General features: G+C 39.1%; 1 protein-coding gene across 7 annotated transcripts in view; it reads left to right on the top strand.

The window, feature by feature from the left end:
- Positions 1 to 545: 545 nt before the first annotated feature.
- Positions 546 to 18083, top strand: part of ANO4 (anoctamin 4) — a 178298-nt gene continuing 160760 nt past the window's right edge. For 6 of the 7 annotated variants that reach the window (XM_017737972.1, XM_017737971.1, XM_017737973.1 and 3 more), the window contains exon 1: positions 546 to 1354. The gene's annotated coding sequence lies outside the window, so the exon portion shown is untranslated. The remainder of the gene's footprint in view (positions 1355 to 18083) is intronic. The other variant, XM_017737967.1, reaches the window with a different exon arrangement.

Genomic DNA, 18083 nt, shown 5'->3' with positions numbered 1-18083 from the left:
TGAAAAGGTAAGCATCTAACTTTTTCTTCTGGCAGAGTGTCTGCTTTAAGTAAACACAAACTTCCATGCTGTATTTAGGTTTCCTCCACTGTGGACTGCTTTGTGAGTAGAATCAGAATAATTTCTCCCCCATAGTCAAATGCAGCCATTTGTATCTTAGAATCGGGAACATCCCCTGAAAGTTACAGTGCTTGGCAGCTTTAAATCTGCTGCATCACTTTACTGTGTGAATTGGTTGAATGCTTTAAATACCCTATAAGTATTTCTCTCCAGACCCTGGATATCCTTATTGAAAATTAAGTAGAGGTCTGGTTTTTGGTCTTTTTTAAATCTTTTTTTTGGTGTCAAATTGTATTTTTGAAAGCAACAAAACTTTTAATCCAGCTGTCATCTTGGCAGGTGCAGGGAGAGGAACTTTGGTTGTGTGTTTTCTGGGGATTTGATGCTGTCTGGGGTCTGTGATGTCGTGTCAAAACCAGCACTGGCTCTAACAAGGCAGTTCACAACGAGACCATGCTGTAAAATCTCTTACAGATTTCTTTTTTCTTCAAAAAGATGCCTTTGAAGAGGAAGCAACAATTAATGTATGTTTTATATAGGGAAGGTACCGGCTAATAAAATTTCAAGTTAAATGACACTGATATTCAAACCTCCAAACTTTTCTTACCTCTGTACGAGTGCAGAGCTGTGCCAGCAGCCTGTCGGAACAGCAACCCAGAAAAGCCTGTGGCTTTCTGAGCGCTGCTGCTCGGAGGAGCAGGCACAGTGCACGAAGGCAGTTTGTCTGTCCATGGGTGCAGGAATCCTTGCTGGGGCTGGGGCTGGGGCTGTGAAGCAGAGAAGCCCCAAGGCAGCACCGTGCCGGCAGCTGACGCGTCGGGCTGCCCTGCCTTGGACAGCTGTCACGCTGCCACGCCGCAGGTCCTCTGATTGGGTACTCCCAGCGACTGATGACAAATGCTGATTCTGCTTCTGTGATCCTTTCCACTTGGAGGAGAAATCTCTTATCCCCACCCCCAAGCCCACCTCTAGGATGTAAGTAATGGTGAGAGGACGAAGATGAAAACAGTGAGGTGTGAGTGACTGGAAATCCGGCAGTCTGGTTTAGCTGCAGTGTTATGTAGGAGTCATCTTCAGACTTCTTACCTTTGGTTTTTCGGCACAAACTGCTTGCAGGCTTTTGAAGGCTGTGAAAGGACTTACCGTTTGTGTGTTAGTGTTTTCTGTGTATCATCATATTACCTTGCTTTTTCCCTGGACAGCTGTGTTCAGAGCTTCATGTGGAAATCTTTGTATTGAAGAGAGACAAAAAGGATCCTTAATCTGATTCTCTTTGGATCTTTCTATTTTTATGGTAAGTGCCGGCATATATTGGCTGAGCATAGCTTCTTTGCTGCAGTGCTCGTGCTCTCTCCCTCTCTCTCTCTCTCCCTCCCCCTCCCCATCTGTTTTTCTCCCCCTATAGTCTTAGATAAGCCTCGTGACCTTCACTTAATATCTCGTCATAATTTTCATCATCTTCATAGCAGATGCTGGCTAAGTAAAACGCAAGTTTTCTGTTTATTTTGCTCTTTCCCTCCTCCGACCCAGAGCTCTGAAGTATTGACTGCAAGCTGAGTGCTGCCTCTTTGTCCTTGAAACGAGAGGCTTGAGCATTGCTCCCGATTGCCTGTGGCAGCAACGGGATACGGTTCTGGGGAACTGGAATAGAGATTGGGTAAAGGTGACTGACTCATTTCTCTAGGTCTGTACCACTGCACTGAGGGCACAGGTATCCCCTGCTTGACCAGACACCTAGAAAACTGAAGCCCCTCAGTGTTCAAGTGTGAGCATACATGTGGCTTGAACTGGTGTTTGCTGATGTTGGCATGGGACAGATGGGCTCTTTCAGCATTTTCAATATAAGCCTATGTCATCAGGTGTTTTTAAGTTGGACCTTTTGCATCTTAAAAGTACAGACTAGCTGGGACAAGAACTTACGGAATAGGCAACCTCATAACCCTCATCCCTCTCCAGTCCTTACAGCTGCAAATTCTTAGCTTTTTGAAGTGCTTTTACATCTCTGCAGTAGAAAAGAAGTGTTTCTAAATGTCTGAAAATATGTGCTGGCTTAATTTGTGCTCTAAGCTGTTCTAACAGCTCTGATTTTATAAATAGGAAAGGTTGTTTTTAGACCAGAGTAAACTGTGCCCTTTTTTTTTTTTCTTTTCTAGTTTGTTGCATGAGATTTAAAGTAAAGCAAATATACAGCTTCTGGTAGATAGATATATTCCTTTCCTTTTCATAAAAGAGAACTGTGAAAGTATTTCTTTTGACTGAAATGTGTTTCATGCTGTGGATCCATTATGGGGATTGACTATGCATAGCCCTTACACACTGCAGGAATAATAAAGATTCTGCTACATCTTCAAAGGTCCGCTGAAGGCATAGATATAACACTGGCTTAAACTCATCACAGGGTGGTCTGACTTCAAGCAGAGCAAAGAGGAGATGTGTTCTTATACCTTTGTTTTACTGAGGTAGGATAAGAATAAAGCTTTTATTCTGTCTCTACATTGCCTTTTCTGGGTTTAACAAGAGTTCTACTGATGTCTGGGAATTTTTTTCTTTGCTTAATATAGCTTACATTGTGACTTAATAAAACAATTTTGTTCCTGATTTATCCTGTAATTCAGAGAGTTTTGCTTCACAGAGAGTTTAGCTGAACACAGTTTGTGTACCTCCTTTTCCCTTGCAAATGAGTAAAAACTTTAGAACACTGCTGTTATTTTCAATACCCTTAGTTTCTTTTCTGTACGGGGGTGTACTGTCCTGTTGTATTGACAAGCACGTATGTGTGTGGTGGGGGGAGGAGGAAGCTTACCCAGATCTGTAGGTAGAGGACTTCATGGTGCAGTGAGGTAGCTGCTGCATTGCCTTCAAAGCAAGCAGTAATGGGCAGCACATAGCCCAGATGTCAGTGGTCCAAGTCCTCTGCCCCACCAGATCTTGTGTTTTGGCATCATGTAGTACCCACTGGTGCAGCTGGTCATGAGCCTGGTTTCCCTTCTCATTGATGCAGTGAGGGCATGCTGCAAACCTCCTACTCTGGTAGGGAACAGGCCTGTTTTGGCAATTGTGCAGCACAAGGAACTGTCTAAAACATTTGCTTCTAGAGCAATCTTGCCCACTGTCTATCTACTACAGAAAGGCTTTGGCACTATGACTGATCTGTGTGTTACTTAACTCTTTTATATCAGTAACAAAGTGCCTGAGTTTGTTCTCTTACAGTTTCAGTGAGTGCTGACACAATGACAGCAGCAAAGAAACTTTTTGCAGTGGAAGATCAGCAGGGCTCCTAGTAACACACACAGAGAAGCAGTCCTGACTCCCTGCAGGTTGTGAAACTGCCTTGGAGCAATCAGGCTTAGGCTTTTCTTGATTAAATATAAAAAGTAATTGTATATGCACTTGGAGTGTGTGTATATGCACTTGGAGTTTTTACTAGTTTGTTCCATATAAAATTATTGTAAACTTGAAAAACAGGAGGGTTTGCAGAATACATGCACAATCAAAAAAATTCTGAAAACCTCACAGTTAATTATGGAACTGCATGCTATTATTTTTTTAAATATTGTTGTAAATTCAGATATTCCTATGCCTTAATATAATCTACATTCCTACTTAACAATTAATCAAATGTGGCAATGTCACTCAACAATTACTAATGTTTAAGTAAAATTATCCTGTAAAAGCTAATTTTGAACATAAGTGCATAAATATATCTATCTTTTCCAATAAAAGTTTAAAAGCCAAAGAGCATAATTTAATGTGATTTTTCAATAACCTTGAGGAAAAAGGAAGTGGGGAAAATCCTGAAATATTTTCTCAAGTTTAAACCACATTAGCTTGCAATGGGATGTTTGCATTTGGAACCTGACCTCTATGTACTGCAACTGAGAAGTCTGTGCATCTAAAATCCTTGACAGCACATCTTGTTGCAGCCTAAAGGCTTGAAAAATAAAGATGCAATCCTCTATAACAGTCTTGAGAGGTATAGAGAAGAGTGAAATTCCCTGAATTACATGAAATTCAAGTAGGTAGATGTGCTGTTCATTTCCTGGGAATTCTATGAATTCTCTAATAGGGAATGCATGCATAGTACTTCCTTGTTTCACAGCATGGTGTCATGTTAATTCCATTGCAGGGTGGCTGAAGACTGCATAGAAAACAACTGCAGGGAAAGAAAAAAAAAAAAACCCTCTGTTCCTTAGCCAGCCAAAATCACCCAATGGTCTGATGAAGTCATTGCACTCTTTTCCCCCTGTGTATGATCAATATGCATTCTTCACTCCACTTGTCTGTAGAAGCAAGTTTTTTAAAGCTTATTTTCTCCACAAATATTCAAAAATATACATTTTTGTTGGGAATATAAATGGGTATGTTTTTACAGAAAGCTCTCTCATTTATCCATACTGCTTCAGTAATTTTATGCTTTCCATCTGCACATATCCTTTCTGACAAAACCTATGCAGACAGCCATTGATTATCACTGGCTGAAGAATTCAGGCAGTGGATTAGCCATGCTCCAACTTCCCTCTCTGTCCCAGACTGGAAAGTAATACTGAGCTATGCATGTTGCAGAACTGAAGTCATCGGTACCAGGCAGTGCTCTGGCTAGTGATATTTTTCATGCTGTATCAATTGTGGTTTTACCTGCCTGTTTCTTCATACATCCTGACCCACTAATGAGCCCACTAATGGATAATAAAAAGCCGACTGCACATTCTAGGCTTTCTCCCTTATTCACAGAGCTAACTTTCAAGGTGTTCCTGGACATATTTTCTTACTTAGTCTTCAGATTTTGTCCAGGATGACTTCAAGGACTTTGTAGCTCTAATGTTGCAAATATTACAAGCGTGTCTCTATATATTTTGTGGCTTTAACAGGTGAACTCTCTTCGGTGCAGTTGCTATTTTTTGCAGTTCGTGGATGTCTGGAAATCCTGTGTGTGAACACTGCGCTGCATAATCTGTCAGGAGTTTAGTGCTTTTTGGAAGTACTAGGCGGGGTGTTTGTGTGCTACGTGCTTTCCCTCTGTCTGGGGGGAAGGATAAGCTTTCAGGCATTGTTACGTATGTCCCGTGTGTCCTGAGCATGTGCTGCCTTCTAGTAAGTGCTTGCATCCTGTGCCTGTCATATCTCAGGAGGGGATTGCATTTTCTGCTTTTGTATGAGTGCATAGTGCTTTTGTCGATCTGTCTGGTTCTTCATGGAAACTGTGGTCTTTCACTTTGTGTCGTGCAGATTTGTTCTTAGGCAACTTCTGCATAGGAAACACTGGACAATAAAGTGAGAAGTGTTCTGTGTGTTACAGAACTTTCTCCTGCGTAGCAAAAGCCACAATTATGTTATTCCAGATTTAATGTGGTAACAGTGGAGCAGCACTAGGCCTGTTTGACTTGACCAACATGAAGTGTTCTTGTTCTGGTAATGTGAGATTGTAAGAAATTGAGAACTTCTCATTGTATAATATAAAGAGAAATAACAGTTTCGTTAGGAGTTATGGGTTAGTACTTCAGTATTCTAGTGGAAGGGATCTTGGTGCTGGAGCAGGCAATGCAAGTGTTTTAATCTTCATGAATAACACCCTGAGCAGGATGAATATCACTGAAGCTGCAATTAGATCCCCAAATAGGGTGGATAATGGTGTACAGCTCTCTGTATGTGCATGGATTTTACTTTAGAAAAGCACAGATCTGAGAGAATGTTTTCAGAAAAGTCTCATATTTCCAAGAGCTGTATGTAGATGCTAATAATGCTGCAAAACCAATTGCTCATCACCTCAGGAGGCGTTACAGCAAGCCCACCTCCAAATGGGCTTCCAAATTCAAGCTCTGAGAGAAGACTAGTTCCCACCAAATGGTGAACTTTGAACATAAATCCAGAGATTTCAAGATTCAGCATTTGCAATCTAATTGTCCAAAGGGAGGCTAGCTGTTTTGGACAGCTAGGTCCCTCAAAAGCCCATACTACCATAGATAAATATTTTTTAAAAGATAAACAAATTAAATCTTCTGAATTCATTCTCTGGCTATAAGTGTGTTCTGAGATTCCAGGATTATCTAGGTATTGATGATGATCATGGGAGATGAGATTCTCATGCTCTCTACAGTGGTAGAACACCAGAAGTTTGCACTTCCAGAGGGTGGTTGGAAATACGTCTAAAAGAGATATCCCAATCTTCTTTAGAAGATTATTGCTGTTTAATATGAAGCTAGGAAAAGTAGGCTTCTGTATAATTTATCTATAGGGTTTATGTCAGTCTTGCTGGGAGATTATTCAAATAGAGCCCTCATCAAAACAGCTTTTCTACCTTCATCCATTTGGCTTGTTGCATCCCCCTGCAGTATTGACATTAATTTCTTATTTTATATAGTTCTTACAGCCTTCAAATATTGAAATTTTTTTCTTCCTCCCTTCATTTTTGGATGAGGAAGTTAATTAACAAAATCACCTGAGAAGAAAAAGACAGAATCTCCTCTGAGCCAGTTTTGCTGTATGGAAAAGCTGGTGATTAGCTGGCTTGGTGATTAGCTGTTTTGGATCAGCAGGAGATATATTCCCATTTCAGATAATTTTCTTTGAAGAAACTGGTTTTCATTAAAATTAAACATAATACTTTATATGTGATGTGTTAGACCACCAGAGACCGTTTCTAAATGGGTTTGATTCTCCTTGGGAAACCACTCCCTGTAAAATGCCAATTAAAATCCAGAGCTTTGTGAAGTCCATTGGTATGTGTCCATATATCCTGGCAGACATACAACCTCTCTACATGTTGTTCATCTCTCCCCCAGCCTCAATTAAATTCTTTCCTTGTTTGTGCTCCATGTCACTGTCTCTCCACTGCTTTCCCTTGATACATACTTTTTTGCCTTTTTACATATCAATTTGCCTTCACATTTTCCTTAGTCTTGGTTTTCTTTCGGTTTTGGGGGGGTTTTATAACTATACTAGTTGCCATCCTATGCTGAGTTTCATCTAGGCAGAGCACTGCTCTGATTCAGTGCCCAGGCAAAAGCAAATACTGTCCTTTCTAAAGACAGTTATTTTGTAGGGGCTTGGTCTGCCATCCCAATATATTGTGAAGCATGCATAGAGAAAGGAGAACAAGAGGCAGTGACAAACAGGCTTGGCAGGACAAAAGGGCTGGAACCTAAGAATCAAGTAAAATGTCAGCCCTGTTAGCACGAATACTCTTTTCCTTAATCTGTCAGGAAAATAATATATTTTGTAGCTTTGGAATCTGAGATCAAAGAACCACAGCAAAGAGGAATTAAGCAGGTGTTACTGGTCTGTTATTTTAACCTCTCTGCAGTTTCATGCAGGCAACACTGCTTTGGTTTATGTTTACTGTTTTTGAGGCTGTTGCCTTAAAAATTCTTTATTTTAGATAAGGGGAGAAAATCAATTAAGTTGAATGCTGCTCTGCCCTCAGGAAAAAGGAAAAGTATTACCTCCTAAAATTTCTTATTGTCATTTGTTCCCAGAGAAACAACTACAGCAGCTGATTTTCTAACCTATATCATTTAAATAAGCTCTTCCAGATTGGGGAAGATTCCCGATCTCATTTAAATTAAGTGTAGGGTAGTCAAGTATCTACCCACAGACTTATTTTTGTTTTGATTGATGCTGAGTGTTGCTAGTAGTTGTTCTGTTTTATTCTCTGCCTCTTTATGATGACCACCAGATGAGCTTAAACATAAAAAGGTCTTTCTAACTGGTCACACAGAAACTGCTGTTGAGCCATAGACAGAATTTCCTTATTTTCCTTTATAATGTAGAACTTGTGATTTGGATTTCAGAAATGCCTTGGCAAAAGATTTGATAACCTTCTGCTTCAGCATGCTTCATGAAGTTTACTTAGTTTATATTTCTAATAAGAATAGACTCTGAACTATCCTGATTAATATATTATGGTACAGTTCTGATGATACAAACAACTTTTGTGAAGTACTCAGTGTCCCATAGTGAAGATGTTACTGCAACTTCTCATTGCACTGTTGTCGCCCAGAACAGTTCTGCAAACATAGTATGCATTCTTATGTAAGAAAAATATTACTTTGTTCTCCTTTTTTACCTAAAAACTAACATGACTCAATTGTTTTGTGATTACTACACTATGTTAATATACTACAACTTTTGTGACAAAATTTAGGTCTAAATTATCCAGTTGCTTCCTGTAAAACTCAATCAGATCAGCATTCGAGTAACTCTGGTTTTAATTCTGCCTCTTATATTACAGCTCCTATCTCTGATCTTATTTCTTACAAATCTCTGTTTTGTGCTTCCGCTTCTTGCTGGACCTCCTGTCCTTTGACTCTCTTCCAGGCTCTGCTCCATTCCCCCTCCAGCATTTCTCTGTCTGCTCCTGTTCTTCACCTGCTCCTCAAGGCTATTTCTGCATCCAGGTGTCCCACTCACATACTGGTGTGGGTTTTTTGCTTTGAGTTTCGAGCTGTGAAAATATGAACTTAGACTCAGAATGAGCTGTGGTACTTCAGCAGTGCTTGTTGTGCAGGTCACCATTCTTTGCAACAGCAACTTCAACAACAACAACAAAACTTTCTATGAATTGTTTGTGAAACAATGCAATGGGTGTTAAAGGTGACATTACAATGCAGAAATAGAGGCTCAGATTTCAATATGATAAACTTGTTTCCTTACCTTAAGGTACACTGCTCGAATTGAAATTTAATATATGTTGCAGTGAGGAGGGATAATAGGTCTGTGCTTGTCCTGATGCTCCTTGTGTGAGATTGGTTGCTAAAGGGTATCACCTCTGCTCATAAATTGAGAAGGGAGATAGGTTCAGGACATGTACTTCCTTTCAGTTCCAAGAGGGACAAGGGGGAAAGAAGAGAGATGGATGTGGCACATACCCACTGGTTTTGTTTTTATTTTTGACATTTTGCTTCAGGATCAGGTTGTGACGAAAGAAACTGTTCATCTGGGAATTTCTATGTGCTTTCAGCTATCATGTGATAACTTGTCAATTACTGCACGGGAACATGTTCATTGTCAAAGATTTAAGTGTCTCACTCAAGATCATATAGAAAAATATATCTTGGTTCAGCCCAGGACTCTTGAAACCTGTACCAGTACCCTGCCCATGCCAGGGTAGCCTGTTTTCCCAGAGTCACAGTACAGGGGAAATGAAAATTCTAATACTAACAGATAATACCAAATAAGCTACATTCAAATACACAAGGTAAAGAAGAAAACTTTTAATCTTCTAGGTTCTGAAACAAGTAAAGGACTCAAGAGAAGTTTTAAAAAGAAAAGTTATCATATTGTTACAGAGAGTGGAGAAATATTTAGGATATTTGCTAGATAACTTTGATAACATTGCAGCTTGTCATTGCCTGTCTAAAAACTCCAGTTGCTTGTTTCCAGGGCATACCATGACGTCTGGTTAGTTTTTGATGTGCTCTGATTGCAGTGCACTCCAGGCTAAGTAACTTGCAATTGATGTGTTTCTCTTTCGCTGTTGTCAAACATATGTTGTCTTTCCTGAATAGAGTCCAGGGGAAAACATGTTCTGAGGCCACTCTGTTAGTGCTTACAGCTTTTGAACTGCATTTTCAGAAACATCTGTAAGTCTGTCAATCAGTTTTAAACCTTGGGTATGGCTTTGTGAATACTTCATTGCACTCTCAGGTACTAGCACAGCTGGTTTTATTTTACTGAATACCATGGGAGGAGGCAGCTTTGAGCATTTAAGAATTATTAAATGCCACAATATTGGTTGTCTATACTTACACAACATCCTGGAGACTTTAGTCATGTGTTCACATGCAGTGTTTTCATTGAGTTATATTTGTTTATTTTTATTTTCCTTTTGAAATATTTCATTCTGTCTCACAGTTAGTGTCTATGATCCAAATCAGGCTCCAAACAAAAACCAAACAAATATTTCTTGATATTTGTATTTTTTTGTTGTAATCACCACAACTTCTGCTAATGTCTAGATGGCAAATAATTATCCTTCATGGAAACGATGTAAGATGATATTATTTCCCTTGCTGGTGTCATCTGTTCTTATTACTTCATAGATAAGGAGCTAAGGTTTTTGATGTGAAAGGGAGAAATGCTCATTACCTTAGGGTCCTGAATGTGACATGTCAAGGGTATTATTTTTTCATATCTTTATCACATTATAGCATTTTATATAATCAAAAAAAGGCTTCAGTGGATACTGACTGTAGCTATGAGTACCACAGCTTTGGTTCATCAGGTGTTGTCTGCTGGGTGCTTGGACAGTGACATACCCCCACTGAAGTCTCTTAGCAGCATGGAAAGCAGAAGTGGATATGCAATTGAGTACCTGAAATTAAAACTCAAATGCTTTGATCCTGAGACCAACCTTTGTCTTCATGCAGCTTCAATGTGGGTTTCTGTAAGGCTTTCCCTGTGCACAGAGACTGGGCAGAGGCCAGGTGGAGCTGATGCTTATCACAGAGGTGTCCATCCTAAGTGCACACTGAGTATAAAAATTTCTGTGTGGTCTGAAATTAAAACCCGTATCATGTTAGAAGTGCTGAGTGTATTTCACAGATGCAGCTTTAATCCTGGCATTTCTTGGGCACTTGATACTGCAAACTCAACAGCCCTCTGACATAGTTGTATTGTATGTCAACACCTAAATATTTTAAAAGACTATATAAAATTCAGAATTTTCATCCTTTGATATTGAGAAAAATGTTGAAAATGTAAGACAGCTATTTGAGAGCTTCAGTTTTCTTCTTCCTGGTCTTCAGCATAGTGAGGGGTCAGCTTCATAGCCATGGTTGACATTCCAGGGCCGGTAGACCTGTCAGAGGAAGGAAGTACATCTTTTGCTACAAAGCTCCCTGTTGATGGCTGTTCAATGGAACAAAGTGCCCTCTACTGCCACAGAGCTTTTAATCTTGACATTAGGGTAGTTCTTCCTCCTTCATGATGTGGTGTGACTGTTAGCCATGAGATCCTGGGAGAGAAGGTCTCTACTCTTCTACCATTATAGTGATCCCCTTGAGCTATAAGAGGGGTAAATGCAGGGAAAAAAGCATACCACATCTATTGCTGACAGAAAAAAAATAATTAGGCAGCCTATACCTTCAGGTAATCTTATATATTTTTACAGTAATAACTATCTCTCAGAGATAGATAGATAGATAGATAGATAGACAGATATTCACAGAATCAATTAGGTTGGAAAAGGCCTTTGAGATTATCAAGTCCAACCTGTGACCTATAACCACCTTGTCAACCAGACCATGCCACATCCAGTCTTTTCTTAAAAACCTCCCTCAAAGGACACTGACTCCATCACCTCCTTGGGCAGCCCATTCCAATGCCCAGTCACTCTTTCTGTGAAGAACTTCTTCCTAATGTCCAAACTAAACCCAAAATTCTCCCTCTGTATTTCCAACAGAGTTGATTTCCCAAGTCAGAAATGGCGTTTTAAATCTTGAGGCATCTGTGTTTGTATGTGCATGGCTAGTGATTTTATAACATATTCACTGATGTGGTTAATACTTTAAAGCTGCTTTTTAAAAAGAAAAATTGCTGTTGATTAGCTATTATGTGAGCACAAATTCTCTCTTTACAGTTTCAGTGTTATAAGTAAATCCAGTTAAATTCGGAAAGTGTTTTCATTCCCTCTCATTAACATAGTTTTAGCAAAGAACTTAATACAAGTAGTAAAACTGCGACTGATCAAGTCCAAAAAAATAAAATCTTCTGTCCTGTTTTAAGTGTGGTGAGTAAAGCAACTAATGCTTTGCTCATGTGCCCTTGAAAATAGCACAGGCACTGTCCTGTTTCAGCAGCTTTGCCAGCATCTGGCCAGTGGGCCAAGGTTATGAGAATGCAGATTTTGAATCAGCAATGCCTGCTAAATGCTGCTGGAGTGTTGTTAGCAGGAAGATGTCTCAGCATGGCATCCTACAATGCCTGTGGCGTAGTGATGGTTTGTCACCTGCATTTTGCTGTCCCAGGGCAAAAACAAGAATTCTATTCAACGCATAATCCCAGGAAAGGGCCTGACCCTATCTCTCTGTTGGGGCTCAGTATATACCTTACTCTGACTTCAGCTGAAGGAAAACCATGAGCTAATTTTTCATGCTTTACAATAATTTTTTTTAATTTTTAGGGATCGAGATATTTCAGGGGGAATATCATGGGCTGAATATACTCTGAAGCCAAAACCAGAGAATTGCAGAACTCGGGAAACAGTACTAGGGATGCTCCTCCAATCACTGTTTATACTTAAAAGTGTAACTTGAATGCATCATCTAAATGTTTTTACATGTAATCACACTTACAGTTGTATGCTAAAAATACTAATGATCAGGAGGTGGAGGGAGCCATTTGCATCAACAGAAGCATGGAGAGCAAGGTGGCAAGTTTACTTACTCTACATAGGTTTTAAGGCGCTAAGTACCTAATTCTGTGTCAAGGAAATTAGAGACCTATTGGTTTCCTCTAAAGGGTATACACAAATGCTCATTTTCCCACACAGACCATTTCCTTTCAGCATAAGCAGTCATTTATTAGTTGATTTAGGACAAGCCAGGTTTGCAACCTTCAATAACTAAGCCAAGGGTCACCTCTGTGTTGAATTTCATGCTTTTTGAAAGTCTGGAGAAATTTTTCCTTACTCTTCATAGGAAAAGCCTGACATACCACTAATATTATACCCTGTTAACTGCCAGATGCTGAGCACCTTGGTGCAATGTTAATCCTCTGGTTCTTGTGTTGCCATTTTGCTGAGCAAGCTCAGACTGCCAGTGCAATAAAATAATTCAGAGAGAGGTGCTTTCAAAAAAGGAGTAATGCAAGACAAATTGTAGGTTTTCTATGTATCAGTAGGATCTGATGTAATAAAAAATCTTCGAAAAAGTCAAAGAGAATCCAGTGCTGCAGTTTGTCAGGAAATCAGTTACAAGTAAAAATGCATGCTTACCATTTTCATTCTTGCAAAAGTATTGCCTGGCTCAGGCAGAAGCTGCTGCTGATCTGTAGTCAACAGCATCCCAGTAGTTGAAATTTGCAGCATACAGCAATACCTGTCTGGTCGATTTTAGAATAAATTAACAACAAAAAGTTTTAAATTCAAAGCCTATCTTGGTGTGACATTTTTGAATGTAGTCACATCTTCCTTAATGGATAGGTATGAGTTTTTATAGAGCACATAGTATTATTTTGAAACTTTTAGTAAATGATCCATACAATTAACAGTAACAGGGAGTGAGTGAGAGCAAATGAGCTTTGTCTAGTTCATGCTTGGCACATTAAATGCACCCTAGTTTCATTCTTTTCCTCAATTTGTCTCTTTCATACAAAGATGGTAAGAATTTGAGACAAGAGGTTTTTGGTTATTTTAAAAGCATGTGATGTCCAGCACCTGAGATTGTGGGATCTTGAATTCTGTTGGAAGCCAAATAATTTTTGTGCCTTGTACAGATTTCTAAGCTCCTAACATTCTTTATTCTGTTTTGGCTAACGTCAAGGTCCTGACAGAGAAATCTCCGTTCCTTACTGAAAGTCACATAAAATACTGAGGTCAGCAGAGCAGCTGGAGCAGTGGGGACAGGCATTGAGCAACTCCGTGTCTGGTTTGGATGGTGGATAATTGTCTTAAGTAGAATTTCTTTGTGGAGCTGAGACATGAAATATCCCCTCATTTCTATGCAATTTTTGGACTAATTTTTGACTAATTCTTTAGACTACTTGGTGTTTGAAGAGGGATGATGCTGCAAATGTAGCAGAAGTGAATGGCATTAACGAGTGGAAGTGTGAACAATGAGGAGTAGCAGGGTCAGGAGTTTTCTCAGCACAGTTTGCAGTTTGTGAGCAGCACAGATGTATAGAACTTGAATTTGGATCATTTGTGGGTGTTCAAGAAGTCAGGTACATGGGAAACAGGCAGAGTTGTTTTATTGACATTTCCCTTGTCCACACTGGAAGGGTCACTTAGTGATGTTAATTAGCAACTGCTAATTCATGGTGATGATTTGGTTTCACTCCATAGATCATCCAGCCTCCTGGAGTCTCTGGAACTCCTCCTGGGCTAAGTAGCAACCCAGGCTCCTGGACAGCCCCAGAGGCAGGACTCCCTCTGGCCCATAAAGGGATAGTCTGCATGGAGCAGTTACCTGCTGTAGGAACAGTGTGTAAGGCTATAAAAATCAGTGCTGTATCATTTTGTGTTTAAATAGACTTCTATATTCCTCAGGCTTAAAAAATCAGTAAGAAGGTGAGAGGGGAGGGGGCTTTTTTCCCCTTCTCTTCCTTTAGAAAAAAACGTGTTTTGTTTTAAAGGGGCACTGAAGGTAGAGAATAATGAACTAGGGTAGGAAGTATATTTTATTTATAGCATTTGCAGAATGTGTGAGTAACGGTAGGATATAATTTAATGAAAATAGCATTGTTCCTTGCTTTAAATCTCTAACTTTTTCTTGATGTACATTTTTCTCTTTCAGAACCATACTCAAGTCAGCACAAAGAAAAAAATTAGGTAATTAGTCAAATAAATAGCCTAAATCTTCATGTTGTAATCACAGAAGACCCATGGATTTTATGGGCTCAAAATTCTACATTGAGTTTGAAGGCTAAATTGCTAGAAATGAACAATTCCTTGCTTAAAGTTTATTGAATAATCAACTAGGAAAAGAAAAAAAATGCTTTTCTACTTTAATAGTATTATTTCAGAATCATTGGATAGAAATAACCCTGAATTAATCAGCAGCTTAATTTGACAATTCATTTTTATTGTGAGGCATTCACTTGCAGACAGAAAGAGCGCCTTTGTTCTAGCTAGGAGAATCACTGGATGTGTATGCTCTGGTCATTGGACATAAAGGCCCTGACAATTTTGTTCACACACTGCTAACTTTATTGATATTGTCCTCTGTGCCACAGTGTACAGCCTATGCAATGATTTTTGATGGAGAAGAGCAATTATTCTATTTTCTCTGGACTAAAACCTACATGCTTCCAGATTCCTAAAGAAAACCGACCTTAAATGTTTTCATGCAGTCCTAGCCCTGGGCACTTTCCCAGCCAAAAAGGACACAATTTCAGTGGGCTTAAATCAACATGCTTCTACTGCAGAAACCTCAGGTGTGACAATTTACGTTCAGAGATGATCTGATTTAGCTCATAGTCATTCATTTTGCAGTTTCCAGAGATGAACATGGGGCAATGCTTAATTCAGGATTGAAGTGGGGAGTGTTTCTTGCCGTGGTTGTGTCTGAGAGCTTCTAAGAGTGGGGTCTCTGAGGAGACATTGTGAGGAAATTGGAAGCGAAAAAAAAGAGATGATTCTGCCACAGCATGAAACCGAGAAGAAAAATTTCCATCTCTTGACCTATTAATGCTGACCATGCTTAGCTGGGACAGTCCTAACATTTGCTGACAGCCCACAGGGGAAGCTACCTTAGCATGGGCAAAAGTGCCATTCAAACTAGGCAGGCTCAGTGCAGATCCTCTGTAAACCTGCACAGAACATGCAGGTTCAATTTGCACAGAATTAATTTGAACATAATTTAAGTGCTATCACAAGGAAGCTAAGCTCTTTTAAATTTTTTTTTTTCCCCATAGCCATTTTTCAACATTGTCCTGAATAAGATTTGAATTGTATTTCTTAGTTTATTTTATACTGGTATGAAAATAAATATATAGGGGCAAACCTGACACCAAAAAATTGTAATAAGACAAATAAAGAAAAAACATTTTCTTCCCATAAACTTCTTAAAGTATCTGGACAGAACTTATGCATTTTTATATCTCCCTTACGCAGTGAATGAACTAAAGTAAGGAGAAAATTGGAAGACAATTATAGAGTTTTTACGAATACTGCAGTTCTCACAGTGTGACCTTTTCACAATCATAACAAGATAGTATAACATAAAAGATGAATGCTAGTTTCAAGATGAAGAATCTTACAAATTTTTAAGTGAATGTTCTTGAAAATCTACATTGAGTTGTAATTCTCTACCTTTTCACAGAGCACTTCTGATAGAAACTGTTTTTTTTCAGACTTCTTTCTGACTTTAAGAAATAATTCAGGGCAATTATTTTAAAACAACTTTCCCATGTATATGATGCTGGTTTTCAACTTTTCAAAGAAAGAGAAAACAAAATATTGAGATTTAGGCAAGAAATACAGGTAGTGGTGAAAGAATTTTTGAAACATGTAATACAGCTCCATTTGGGACTTGTATAGATGTATAGGATTTTAGAGAGGAAAAAAAAACACTAGGATGTGATATATGGAACAATCAAGGAGTCTCTCCAGGGGGATGCAATGACTGGTACAGTAAATAGTCTCTTGTTCAGAAATCCACCCCTAAATGTAGCAAGAAATTTATACGACTTGGATCAGTTTCAGTGGATTTTGCAGTGTGTGTTTGCTTCTGAAAAGCTGCAGTGCAAAGCAGCCAGACTCCTTACCCTGCTCCTGAAACCCAGATCCAGAGGAACAGCAGGGACACTCTACAGGCTGCAGATTAGGGGAGAAAAGCACTGGCTCAGTGGACATCTGCCCACTTTGGCTAACTTGTGTTATGTTGAGTTGATTTATTTGAGTTTTGTTTTCCAGAGATAATGAACACAGAAACAGTCTACATTGTTGTTTGTTCCATCATCAACTTTAACAAAACTTCTTCACTAATACCACAGTCATACTGAACAGCATGAAACTGTGTCAGTGGCAGGAGGATGACAAAACTATCCTAATATTTCTGTAGATGCAGGAAGATCCATAAATTTTAAGTATGAGCTCCCTTGGGCTACATTTTCAGCAAAATGAGTTTTTGGTAGATTTCTTTAGATCAATTTCCCACTACAAGGAGATCAGTATTTGGAACTGCAGTGAATAACTGAGGTTCTCCTTAATTATTTAATGGCTCATTTATTTTAATTTTTTTTCTGGAGAGAAACAGAAAATGAGGTAGGGGGCTTATCTCAGCATAGCATATCTGGAAGATGGGAACTTTCTATCTGATTTTACCAATATTTTGCTTCTTGAGTTTTGGTCATATTACTTGGGCCTTACTACTACTTTAGGCTCAGTAACAGACACTGCTGTAGCTGCACCAGAACCATATAGGAATGAGCAGCACAGACAGGAGAGATGCAGCTTTTCTAGCTCTTCCTCTTGTGTGGAATCACAAGAAGAACACATTCACCACCACCAATGATGCTACAATGATGACTGGAACATAGACAGCCCTTCATGTCCTATCTTCTTGTGTGCAAAATAAAGTTTGTCTTGTGGGAGAGGTTTGAAACATGGATCAGCCACAGTTTGCAAATAGAGGATAAATGTTTACATTTGAAGGTGTAAATTTCTATTGAAAAGAACTTGGTTCTAAATTGTGTGGGAAATAGTTTGCTTAATTTAATTATCTGCCTACAGGCACGTTTATCTGTAATATAATATCTGTACCCGATCAGAGTTTAGCATCTACAGTGGACTGTGGGAATGAGAGTCTGAAGAAGGTCACTGGTGATGCAGCAATATGTAGTGTGCAGATTCAGCACTGGGTGCTGTGCTGAGTACAATCCTTGAGTTTAAACTGGAGTTTATCACCTCACTTTTAGTGCATTTTTACTTATGTTTGCAAGTGAGTTAGAGAAATGCTCTGCCATGCTGTCAAACCAATGACATCCAGGACTTCCTGAGCTTCTGATAAAAAGAAATTGAAGGTCACTTCTTAAGATCAGCAGGTTTATCTCTAATCCAGTGCAGTAAACTAAATTGACTGTGTATTTTGCAACAGCAGCAGAAGTTGAAGAAGAGCTGGAGTGTAGTGTCTCATCCATTGCTACAATAATTCATATTTGAGAGAATCATAAGGAACGGCCATAAGAATTCAGTTATGTCTTAAAACTAATGAACCCCCAGAAAATGTGGTTTTGTTTTGACTTTCAACTTAATGTCTGAGTTCTGACAAGTTCATTCAGTCAGGTGGTGTTCATGTCCATATTGTTGCTAGTATCTCCATTACTACACTATTGTTGCTGAGGAAGATATTTAAAGCTCTATCTTC

This window comes from Corvus brachyrhynchos, unplaced genomic scaffold, assembly GCF_000691975.1.
Source record: "Corvus brachyrhynchos isolate BGI_N302 unplaced genomic scaffold, ASM69197v1 scaffold56, whole genome shotgun sequence".
Lineage (NCBI taxonomy): Eukaryota > Metazoa > Chordata > Aves > Passeriformes > Corvidae > Corvus > Corvus brachyrhynchos.
The sequence above is the reverse complement of the archived record's forward strand: the minus strand, read 5'-3'. Positions and strand labels throughout refer to the sequence as shown.